The 13,431-nt window shown below is 41.4% G+C and overlaps 1 protein-coding gene across 2 annotated transcripts in view; it reads left to right on the top strand.

Moving 5' to 3' along the window:
* fhit (fragile histidine triad diadenosine triphosphatase) overlaps nucleotides 1–13,431 on the top strand; it is a 290,531-nt gene that overhangs the window by 276,290 nt on the left and 810 nt on the right. The gene's annotated exons all lie outside the window — the stretch shown is intronic.

Raw genomic sequence — 13,431 nt, 5'->3', positions numbered from 1 at the left:
AGCTATTGTTACCCAAGAGTTATGGACCTCCAATATGGCTGATAGAGGGTGTGCTATGTTACCTGCAAACCAGAAATAGAGTTGTCAAGGGTTGTGTAAAAATTCATAGCTACAATGTGACAATTCATAGTTAAGTTTTCCACAATAATACAACTTTTACTGACTTGTTTTAGGTAGATGCGGGTCCATAATACAGCTACATCAGTTTGGCCAAATAATGAAGTTGATTACTTTGTGCCTACATAAAATTTAATGCATCACATTTGTACGAGTTCCAGTGGAATGAAAAGATGGTTATTGGTTACAAATCAATTTCTCTATGATGGCAACATAGCAGTACTAGAGTTAGTGATTTTTTTCCTACGCCCTCATCTTTACTCTCTCTTCAGTACATTCCGTGACGTGTACATACCTTAGCACAGGTTTTGTGTCCATTTGTTATACTTTAACAACAGGCAACACACTTAGGCTATTTGGACAGAAGGAATGGATTTCCCCACTTTTCTTGACTTGCACCCATATTTTCCCTTTTGAAATAAAACATGCTACCACATCATGTTCATTAGGTGCATCAAAGCTACCCCAATAGCATGAACTATCCCCTATTGAGACTGGCAGTTTCATGCACCAACCCCAAGCCCTTAGCATCAGCTAAAACCATGTAGCCACTCGACTTTTTCAGAAGTTTTTTTGCCAAGAAAACTCCATCTTGTCACAGGAATGTCAACATCACAGATTAATGTTTCTCTCAACAAGAGTTGTGGGCCTTTCTGACATAATGGAAGTGATGGTAGTTAATAGTCAACTGTTATCATGTGCCAAATGGGACATGCCCATTTTCACATTCATCCCAAAGGGTCAGGTGGCTATAATATTATGGTTTCTCTAGTTCCTTTCATCAAAACGTAGAATCCAGAAACAGACATGAATTAATCAAACAGTTCGTGGGTTCAGAGATTCTGTTTGATGGTATTTAATTGCGCCACAGGGTTAAAAACTACACTGGGAAAAGACTTTAAAATTGTGCATGTTTTCTTTCATCATGATTGTGGTGAATTGCTCAAAATGTGAGAGTTATACTAAAATGTCTACCAATCCAAAAGCAACTGCCAACTCAATCTCTAAATCTTTAAGGTGAAATGCAAAATGTAATGCCAAGATCAAACATCAGATATTGTTATTAACAGAACTTTGACAAACAAAGCAACCCCACAAACCAGTTACTGCACTACTGATGTTTATGTACCTACTGTGTAGCCAAAGTTTAGACTGTTCAATTCTTAACATGTGCAAGCAGCTACACCACATGTAAAGCTAGATTCTTAATTTTGTTTCTGCATTTCTGCTAATTAATGTAGAGAGGCAATAAAGAGAGGAGAGAGAGAGGGAGTGATAACAAACAGGTTATGATTTTGACTTATCCACAAACCCACCCACATGGTATGCCTTTTTCTGCTAAGCCATGTAGTGTCTTCAAGCATAGAAAGCTGGCTTTACTTGCCCTAAATGACTTCATTTTTTACAGAAAAAATAATATTCAGCTGTAGGCTACTATCCGTAAACATCACATAATAACAATAATACTAAAAATGAGGAATCATCAAAGGCGGCGTTTTATGGCTTTCAAGCATGTTTCCCCAAACTGACTGTGACCAGAAAAATTAGGTACATACTGTGAGATGGAGATTCTCTCATATGTGAGAAAACTAAAGCAGTGGAACTAAAAAATGTGTTTTTGTTGTTTATGTCAGTTGTTTTTATCAAGTTGCATAGTCTTTTCTATGAAAAAGCATTTAATTACTTTGTGAAGCATAAATCTGACAAGTCTCAAAAAATTTCATGAAATCAGCACAAACTGAAATGCAGATTACGTGTTGTGGGCACAATGTGAAGATTACATTCCTCCACCATGAAAGAATTATGTGACAATAGCACAAAATGGACACAACATTTTGACCTGTTCGTCACTTGATAAGTTCAGCTAACAGTTAAGTTTAGGCAAGTAAATCAACTTTTGCTAAGGTTAGGGTCAAGGTTAGGCAACTAAAACAATTTTGTTAACGTTAGGGTAAGGATTGGGTCGCGGTTAAATAAGAAAAACTTCACTCAGTAAACAAATTCTTGGCATGAGTTGTGAAATGAACCCGGGCCGTCAGAGTTGAAGGTAAATGTATCCACCCATCCACCCCCCCTGACCTCCACACCCGTACTCTCCACCACATTATTTCAATGTCAAACTACTGCTTGTTTCTAGCCGTGTCTCTTTTCCTCTTGGGGAAACATATTTCTCTCACTCCCTGTGCACGGAGCATGCTATTTGCATTTTCAGACATCATGCTCATTTCACAAAATTTCATGACACCAAGGCTTAAACTGATGCTTGTGTAAGTGTGTTCTATACAGCAGGCCAAGACAGTCCCATCACTCAGACCTAGCTTGATAGACAGACTGGGGTCTTAACCCAGCCCAGTCTCATTTACGATTCTCGCCAGGGCCATTCTTCCATAGGCTAGCTCCATTCGTGTCTATAAGTATATTGGCTATTGGCTACAGTACCTATAGAAGGCTTGTTATCTCCTCTGTGGATGCGGATGGCACCGAGGTCAGGACGACCTCTCGCTCACCCTGGGGGTCACTGTTTAATGAAAGCATGTCCTGTCTGACGTATAGGGTTGTGGCCTGCGAGCCGTCCAACACCCAGTCACCATAGGAGAAAATGGGGTTGCCAGGGGTTAATCAAGTGCAATTTCTCTCTCTCTCCTGCCTGGTATTTCCAACTCCACTTTAAGGAGTGTGTGCTGTGTGCTGAAAGAGTTGTATTCTCGACTGTGCCATATGTTGCATACAGTGCTTCAAAGAGGTTTTCAATATGGGTTTGTGTTTTTATGTTCCGTGAATGTATCCACTTTTTGTTTTTGTTATATCTGTGTACACAACATCCAGCTTGAGTAGCATTTAGTAAAAGTGAATGATATTTCCCTTAGAGCATTTTCTTTTTTTGGTGCACATACATCTATAGACGTTCATGCATGGCTGACTGACAATAGGCCTATTTCCCAGTCTGGGGACTTGTAATAATAACCATTCACTTTTGTTCATTTTGAAATCCTACTTTAAAAAAAATAAAATATTTGTAACCTATATGCAAACAAGAAAAATAATTCCAGGTAATATTATTTCATTCTGTTCCCCATATCATACGGTAATTTTGTCTTGTTGTGATTTTTAATATAGTAAGCCTGGTAAAACAGACAATAAATGAATAAATAAATACATAAATAAATCCGGTGGTGAAAGCCGATCCCCAGGGCAGCTAATGTTGGACATTGACTGCTCCTGGAGGTATTTGTGCTGAAAAGTGAAAATGTTCTCTGTGAAATATCGCTTTAATCAAGGGCAAGGTACAGGACCAGGTAGTCAGATATAATTGCCTTTTAATCAAGGCTTTGAATCATCTGAAGTTACTCATTACATTAGTAATTAAACATTTAAGTAATGTTTATGAAAGAGTTTTGAAATCAGGCCAGAGGGTAAATATTTGCAATATAATATTTAGCAAATTAATATATACAAGTAATTTGTAAAATATATTTGTTATCATGAAATGTTTACCCTCTGGTCTAATTTCTCATTCATATACTAATACATACTAAACTACACTCCTCAACAACCAGATGTGATGCATACAGGTCTTGAAGGATTTTATTGATTGCTTGAGTTACAATGGGCTGTTGTTTTTTTTGTTTGTTTTTTACAAATGTATAGCATCAACTGTATCACTTAATTTCTGAATTTTCAAACAATTTTATACAACAGCAGCAATTTATTGCCACACATTTAACATATGAATGCACCATTCAATAAATCTATGCCCATATTTTCACCTGCCCATTTGACCAGTCGTGATAAAGCCAAATGAAATTACCCCCAAAATGCAAACCGCAGTCTGGACTGATGCTCATATGCAGCTATTTCTTCATGTGTTGTTAACTGGTATGAACACCAGAGAAGGTAAATTACAGCAAAGAGCTCAGAGAAGTCCATCATGCTTAGCTAAAGTTACAGGGACTAGAATCAGATTTGTGTTAAAAATCGCTTACCTCACTAATTGCAGTGTAAACCTAAACTAACTAAATACAAAAAATGCAACAAAGTCAACTTTTCCACTATGGTACAGACGAAATAAATCAAACTGTATGTGTGACAGTGTATCTTAAGGAGAAGAAAGGCTTTCGAAAAGTATGGGAATATTGTTTTTATCGGTAATTACTGCACCAGCTGCTAAAATGGTTTTACATGCCATCAAGAGGGGTTCTCTAACACAGGAAGGGCAGAAGGAGAGAAACTAGGGAAATATGTACTTACAATGGTAATTAAAATCTGCTTGTCTCGCACAGGTGGATGCATCTGGGTGAAAAAGAAGCACACATTCCGATCAGAATACCTATCCCTACATGGACGTTACACACACTGCTTCTTTATCTTGTGTGTGTGACTGATTTTCCCGACTGCAACATGAACTAATGTCTCTCTCTTCAGCATCACCCTGAAAATACAGTTTGGCTCAACCTTTTGCACATAACTGCATAGCACTGAAATGTACAGACCGTTGTGCTGTACACAATGTTTGGATTGTAGTTTCTGTTATGCAGAGACAAAAAAATATTCTGCCTGTTTACATCATTATCCACTATCGCCTCTGTACTCCACACTGCACTCTCCTGCCACTCGCCACTAGCCTGTATCATATCTCAAAGAAGTAGCTCTGAGGAAAATGTATAATATCATTATTGTTCATAATTCAGATTCTCTCTCTGGTTGTGTGCCTTTGTCGGTGCGAAGCATATGGAATAGTCATGTGGTGTCTCTGTCCATCAATTTTTCACTCATCTAATGACGTGTTACTTGCTCTGTAGTGAAAACTCTGTGGATAGAGGTAAATGATCTCTGTACTTGTATGGCAAAGGACTTCAATTGTGTGGAGTTATAAAGAGGAAAAAAAATGGGTAGAGGGATAGGTTGCTGAATTCTAAGCTGCACATTTTGCATTAGCAGCTTTGATTTCTTTTACACAGTAATGGTTTCTGGTGCCTTGAGTGACTTTTAATCTTTAAAGTTCAACGACCGAAATTAATGGCAATTGGGTCAAGGATGGAATTAGTTCGACTCGGAACTTGTAGTCCACATAAAACACAAATGCATCTCAATTATTTGTCCGATACAATACAGTGCAGTATGTAGTCAACTGAAATGCTCAGAGTAATTCCCAGAATACAATTAGCCCTTCATAAGAATAACCCATTTGATTTTCAAGGACATCATCCAGGATATTTTCCGCAAAGAAAAAGATGTCCCTATGTTCTGCAAACGCAACAAAGGGAAGTGTGTTTAAAATATACCATATTGAATTCCTTCCAGACTCGGCTAAGGTGAGCCAAGAATGCCACGTGTTATCAACCCCTTCAAAATACAAACCCAAAGACACTTTATCAGGTTTCCTGCTAATTAGATTCATGGAAGTATGTCTGGCAAAAGGCCTGATTGCCATAGGTAATTACCACAGAAGATTAAAAGATTTTGCACTCGCAGCTGCCATCCATCTCTATCTTAGTCTTAGGGGTTCTGAGAGAGATGGAGAGAGGGGACATGAGTTACCCTGAACCCAATACACATCTTGACATACACACTAAGTTGGGTGCACGCACACGCACGCACGCATACACACTTGCTCGTGGCTGCCTGTAGAACTTTTGACTAGACTTTAATAATAATAATAATGATAATAATTTAAGGGAACGTAGACTACAGGGTAAAACTCAACTTTTAGGAAGCAACACCAATTTACATGGCTCAAAAGTCAATCAAAGTCATACATGGCAGCTCTCTTGACCTTCAGTATAATCCTGTCACACTTTCCAGTGTCTCATACCTCCTGACAAATCAGTCCTGGTCTCCTGAAATGTCCTCCTTGAAATAAGCATGATGCTGTGCAAATACGTGCTCAGTGCATGAAAAGTGAATGAAATACCTTTCCCCAACCTGAAGGAATTACGTGAAGACGACTGGAAACAGGCAGTAGTTTGACATTGAAATGACAAAGGGGTAAAGGGGTGTGGAGGCTGGGGGGTGGGCAGATACATTTGCCTTCAACTCCGATGACCCAGGTTTGATTCCAAACTCATACCAAGAAAATATTTAAATTTAAATAAAGTGTTTCGTATTTAACCATGACCAAAGCCTTTCCCTAACCTTAACCAAATTGTTTTAGTTGCCTCGATTTAACCAAACTTATAGTTGCCTAAACCTAAACCTAACCTTAACCCAGACCTTAAGCCGTTTACTTGCCTATATTTAACCATTATCTAACGTTTTCATGTGACAAATAGATGGAAATGGGGTGTCCAATTTTGTGCTCTTGTAACATAAGTCAATTCATGGTATTGTCACATAATCCACTTTGTATTACTGTCACATCAATTTGAGGTGGAGGAACGTAATATTCACAGAAATGTCCACAACATGTAATGTGTGTTTCAGAGTTCGTGCTCATTTCACAAACTTTTATGAGACTGGGTTGGACAAATCAAAGCAGTATGTGAAGGAAGGGGTTCAGGTGCCACTCTTTCTCTCATCAGCCCATTCATGTTCTCTTACTGCCTTGTGGTCAAGGCTCGATCCCGCTCCTCCTTGCCACATACCTCCATCGCCTGATGCAGGCTTGATCCACAACCAATTAGAACGGGATGGCCAAGTGCTTTGCTTCCTGGGAAAAAATGGCCCCCAGTCCTCTGTAAAACATGTCTGTATGGAGAACAACATGGAGAGAAAAGTTAGAACGTACAAGAGTGAGCCCCTTACCACTGCTGAGGCATCCTTTGGGTGAGATCAGTCAAGAGACTTGTGAGTTCAGAATACCTCAGTGCTGGCTCAGAGAACTACATCATCTCTTTTTTGGTTGCTTGGCCACAATTGGTGTGTTATTAATTTGGGGCCCAACTGCCCATAACCCAAGAGGAATCCCAGATACTGTACTGTACCTCCCTCTGTCTGATTGAACACTACTTTGGATTGACTGTGATAACTGCCCAACTCAAGGACTTCAGGATAGGCCTCAAATGCTGCATATGCTCCTGCCAGTCATTACTGTGAATGATGATATGATCCAGGATGAGGGCACAATATTCTATCCATCAGTTATTGAATTATGGCAGCTGACAATCCAACAGAAGAGTAACAAGTTGGTGCAAACTGTAGAGAGGAGTAGAGAAAGGTGCTTTTTCCTTGATCTGTCGAGACAGGGGAATATGTTAATAAAGCCTTTGGTCAGTTCCAGTGTTGAATAAAATTAAGCATCACCTAACAAATCGCGGAGCTTGGTGATACAGAGCATCAGAGAAGCATCAAATTAACGGACTGCAATCACCTTGTAGTAGTCAACGCAAAAACAAATGCCGTTATTGGGCTTGGGCACAAGGGCAGTGGGGCTGCTGCAGTCGCTGTGTGATTCTTCAAGTCCTCCCACCTGTTTTTGTGTTCAGGCAGCCAGTAGGGTTGGTTGGAATAGACTGGAACAGGCTCACTGTGTTGATTTATGAGGACAGTGCAACCTGGCAAGGAGGAGAACATGTCAGAAAATTCCTTGTACAAAGCAGCAATCTTTTTTTGGCTCGGTGAGAGATGGTCATCACAGAAATCAGAGTGATTGATTAAGCCCGTTTTTTGGTGAGTAGTCAGCCACCATTGAAGTAATTGAAGCATTGAAGTGACTTACAATAAGTACATCTTGTCAACAGTAGTCAAACAGACTGTATATCTCAGTATTCATCAGGTAAGCCTTCAATAGGAATAAGTAGCACTTGAGAATCAGAGAGGTTTCTTTTTTTCTTCTTTAATTAAGAGTAGAAGGGGAAGAAGATTGTTACATGATAGGTTAATTCAAGTGGGGTCCAGGTGTAACCTGAAGAGATGTGTCTTCAGTCTCCGGTGATAAGACGGGTAATGATTCAGCCGTTTTGACAGAAGGGGGGAGCTCGTTCCACCATTGTGGTGCCAGGGATGAGAAGAGTCTCGAGTGGGATGAGTGACTTCTGAGCCCACGTGGTGATGGAGGGGCGAGGCGACCTGTGAGGGTGGTGGAACGAGCTGAAGTTTGGAACCTGACCAGTGATTGCAGATAGGGAGGGGCAGTCTGATGTTCTGCCCTGTAGGCGAGTACCAGTGTCTTATATTTGATGCGAGCAGAGATGGGAAGCCGTGAGCGATTCAGTTCCGTTGGTGGACCTATTTGACTCATCACTACAATGTTGTGTAGATGAATATACTTCTGCTTGGTGTTGAAGGAGGTGTTTCTGGGACACCACCACTTCCTGTTGAGCTCTCTGGAGGTGTCATGGGGCCTAATTCAACAAAATATCTGCGATTGATAAACCTCATATCATACCCACTCTCACCCACCACATAGGTGCTCACCCAAAACTGCACAAGGGACACAAGTGTATTGGTAACCCCTCCCTCCTCCCCACTTATATTAAATTTTCCTTCTGGCAAATCCTTAATTTGCAACCTAGGGATATTAATTCCACAGACACCAGGAGTCCATCAAGTGTAACAAATGACCCAATGTGTGGATCTGTGTTCTCCTCGGGAGCAAAGAGCTTTCACTGGAGCTCATTTCGTTCCCTGCTGATTGTCTGATGACCTCCAGGCTGACCTTGTGATGCTGCTCTGTGTATATTAGAGCCCCCCCCACCCCCCGGAGTCAAGAGCCTCCCATCCTACATCACTTCCTTTTGTTGGAGTGTCTTGTTAAATGTCAAGGAACACCGATAAAACGCAGTATGATCCTTGGCGTCACATGTATATCATTAATAAGGCTGTAAATTGAAACATTACAATAGGCGCCGCGGGGGGATGGCCCCAATGTATTCTAGCAGATGTAAACTGTCCTCTGGCATGTTAGTTCCACTGTAAGGCAGTAAGTGTTAAGCTACACAGTGGTGTTGTACCTACCGCCGGTTTCCTAAGTGTATGCTGTGGCCATGGGTAGATGGAGACACATGCAGGACATTAGTATTCATGGGCATGTTCATCACTGACAGAGCGAGCAGGGTTTCTGTGTACACTGGCAGCCCTGCAACTAAGAAGTGGGGCTGCACTAAGGAGGTTTAACACCGGTCCTCGGGGAGACACACACAAACGCGCACACACACACACACACCAGCAAATGTTTGGACACCAGCACAGCTGCTAGTGAAGACAGCAGGGGATCAGATTTCCCTTCTCTCAGATACACAAAAGAGATACGGACCCAACCTTCTTCCGTCTTTCTCTCTCTCTCTCTCTCTCTCTCTCTCTCTCCCTCTCCCTCTCTCATGTAGTAGACTTGTTGTATACCAAATACATTCTCTACTTCATTGAAAAACACACTGGGTAACACAGTTCATGAGGGAAGCCCCGTATGGTGCATACACATAGGCCATGCATCAGATTATCTTTGAAGTATATCTCTTACTTGTTCTTGAGCTCATAACTGTGTTTTAGATGTTCCCAAAGAGACACAATTAGCACTACAAAGTTACATGATACCACTGTTTTTGCATCAGCATTTGCAAACGGGCATTGGGCATTATTACACAGAGAACAAACAGACTCAATTAATCCTTGATGAGCTTTAGTTTGCCCACACATCATAATCAATAATCTAATGAAACTTCATACAGACACAAGCACGCCTTGATATTGCAAGAATACAATATATGCTATTAGCTATTATTGTGCAGTCCTCAAAAGATTTTGTATGCTATTTTTGCCATCTCTTTTCTTTCCAGTTTTCAGTTTTAGCCTGGCACCAGATAGGTTTTCCTTTATCAGACATTGCTTTAAAATGGGTTTAGCCTCAACAGGATCATTGATTGATGTCTAACACCCAGAACAACATCTAGAGGCCACAAAACTACCACAGCTACTTTTGCTAATGATTGTTTTAAGTGTCATCTGGGATTTTGAGTTGCAAGTACTGTTAGTTCCACAAATGCCCCAGTAACAACATAATTGTAAAACAAATTTACAAATGGTGCTTCTCACACATCAAATGTGTTGATTGAAAAATGCTTCAACACCATGTGGTGTGACATCTCTGAGCTCAAACAAATATTACATAGGAGAAAGCCATACACTCATGTGCAAATCCCGATCTAGCTTCCCTGCTTCCTTTGTTCAGAGCAAAATGTGATATTGATGAGGAGATTTCCCAGGTCAAAATGAATTGCAGTGTCCCATGACATTAAAGGACCCCTCAGAGTCATTTTCAGTTTTGAAGTACATTAAGGAATTACATACATCACTAGATATGTCCTCTCATTATCTTCCACAAACACCTCAACTTACCCTTGTATGCTTACAAACACTAAAACATATAGAACATGAATGGTTTCCCAGACACAGTTTATATTAAATCAATGGTAGGCCTCAATCTGTAATAGCTCATCTAGAACATTTCAGTAGCTTTCATGAACCTGGTTCAAATTTGGTTGAGTCACTGCTGATGAAGATGTGTACAACATCCACGCAATGTTTGGTATTCATAAAAAACAACTTGTGAGAATGTGTGCACAACTGCATATTGGTTATACCATGCACACACATACTTTGAAGGGAATTTGAGATGTGGGATATGGTCAAACTGAATGGTGAAGATAACTGATAGAGTGCCCTCTTTCCTCTATATAATACTGTCTCTGCTCCCAACTCACTTTATTCGCACCCCAGCCCACACGGACACAAGGGTACATGGCACCATTGGGGGGGGTGGTGGTGGTGGTGGATACTAACTCAGTGTGACGGTCTGGGATGAGGCTGGGGCTGAGGTTTGAGCAGTGGACGGCTCCAAGCCAACCCACACTAGCCAGCTGAAGCAGAGGGTGCTGCTAGATTTCCCACTGGCCCTTCAGAGACATGCCTCTCCCCCACCACACACACACACACACACACACACACAAACCCACACCCGTCGTCATGGTCAGATGACAGGCGCTCCTCCAGCTCGGTTAAGGCCCGATCTGACAAGCTCTCCACCCAGGGTCAGATCTCGTAGTGCATAGAACAGAAACGCAGCCAACACAACAGAACAGTGCTTGTCAGGGCTTGGAGGGAAACGACGTATTGATGTAATGACCCCCTGGTGCTTTGGCTTCCAGACTGTTCAGGGTGAGGGAGCTGCGGAAAAACACTGAAAATCTATTACACGTTGAATCATTTTACTGCCTCGCTCCCAAACAAACATAAACCATCTCCCTTGTTTGGGCCTCCCCCGTTCCGGTTAGGTATCTGCAAACGGTGGCTGTCTACCCCCAACAATTGTTCAGCTGATCTGTCTAAAAGAAAAAAAAAAAACATGCAGTATCTTGAGGACATAAAACGCTGTAGCCCCGCGCCAAGCTTGTTGCGCTGTTTGTTTTATGCTGTTAGTCTGGCACGCAAGACATCTCATACTCGCCTCTAGGGTCAGCCTGCAGCTTAACATTGTCTAAACAATAGCTGCATATGACATTTCCCCATGCGGTGCCCTGGCAGTTAAAACCGGACCCCATGCCGTTATGATGCTTTATGGGTCACAAAGTTTGTATTTCATTGGGTTTGTCCCCTTCCTATCCTACCCACTCCAACCCGAACCCCCCCCCCCCCGGTGGCTATTAAAACGGTGCCAGCTCCCAACCTCAGTCTGTCAGCTCTCTTTTCCAGGGGGATGTGTCGCTTTGATGAAGTACATTTTTTTCCCACTCGTAGTGTAGGAGCGGTGTAAAATCAGCAACGAGCTGATGTCATAACGTGTCACGTTAAATGTCTTTTTTTTTTATGTCGCTTATTTTCTACATGTCTGTCGCCAATGAACCGTAACACTTCCCACATGTTTACATTGTCTGAAGGACGATGGGCTTCTGTTTCAGATGTCACATCCGTTTATGCTCGAGAAGACTAACTGAGAGGCGAATGTTGTTGTCGTCCTCGTTGTCCCCCCCCCCCCCCCCCCGCTTTTTTGCAAAGGAGGTTTTTAGCCCCGTCCGGCTCCTCGGGGCGTATTTGTTTTGTATTGTTTCGGAAAGTGTCGGAGCAATCATGTAACACAGTAACTCCGACAGTAAGGGATCTCAGCGATAAGGGGATCTGTTTACTTCCTGGCTTCGTTTGTTCGGTCAGATGTTAGTTAAATTATACACTCTCTCTGACCGTGAGCCAATCAAATCAAAGCAATATAATGGCTCTGTATTAAACAAGCTGCTCTACACAAAGCAGTAGTGTCTAAATATCTGCAAACGTTGACACATTTCTATGAAAAATCACATATTTCAGTGAAATTTTTTTTATGTTTTGTCCATTCTTAGCAGGTGAGTGTCTGTAGTTTTCCAGCCTTTGGCAATCCAAAAGTTAATTAAGTACACTGCATAATGGTAAAACTTTACATTACAGCAGAGGTGGGACCAAGTCATTGTTTTGCAAGTCACAAGTAAGTCTCAAGTCTTTGCACTCAAGTCCCAAGTCAAGACAGGCAAGTCCCGAGTCAAGTCCCAAGTCAAGACTGAGAAGTCCCAAGTCAGGGGGGTGGCTCTGCGGTGGACGCAACGGATAGCTGTAACGTTAGCTAAGCATTGGCTCACTAATTACGTTAATATATTAGCCTCGACTTACCGTTCTTTGTACAGCTTCAAATGTCGAACGAAGTTGGAAGTTGTTGCATCTCCGCACGTTTTGCATACTGCAATTCGTTTTTGGTTGACCACCGCATAGTTTTTGTACGTGAACGAAATTATCTTTGGTATCATTTTTTCTAACTGCCGCTCAGTAACGTAACGTTATTTCTTCATGGTTCTCTCCTGCAACTTGATTGGATGCTGTCAGATTGGTTCAAACAAAGTGGATCTGGGAAATTAAGTGTCGACTTGCTGGGAATGAATAGCGTTAACGTTAGTTGATTCAGGAAATTAAGGGAAATGAATTGATTTGTGGCACACTTTTTAAATAACATACTTTTTAATCTTTGGGTTTGGGGGAAGGTATCAAGTCTTTTCAAGTCAAAAGGCTCAAGTCCAAGTGAAGTCACGAGTCATTGGTGTTAAAGTCCAAGTCGAGTTGCAAGTCTTTTTTGATTTTGTTCAGTCGAGTCTAAAGTCATCAAATTTGTGACTCGAGTCTGACTCGAGTCCAAGTCATGTGACTCGAGTCCACAACTCTGCATTACAGCTCACAAATGAATGCTTAATTAACTAGTTATTAAGCATTAATGGTTCTACTGTCATGTCAAGATTCAACCATGGTTTGACCCTCACACTTTTCATGCACCAAGCACGTTATTGGCATCTGAAGACCAGGGGACCAGGCTGATGATATCGCCAAAGAAAACCAAAAGAAGCATTTTTGTTGTGACACAACTCTGTT

The sequence above is a fragment of the Centroberyx gerrardi genome, chromosome 5 (genome assembly GCF_048128805.1).
Source record: "Centroberyx gerrardi isolate f3 chromosome 5, fCenGer3.hap1.cur.20231027, whole genome shotgun sequence".
Lineage (NCBI taxonomy): Eukaryota > Metazoa > Chordata > Actinopteri > Beryciformes > Berycidae > Centroberyx > Centroberyx gerrardi.
The sequence above is the reverse complement of the archived record's forward strand: the minus strand, read 5'-3'. Positions and strand labels throughout refer to the sequence as shown.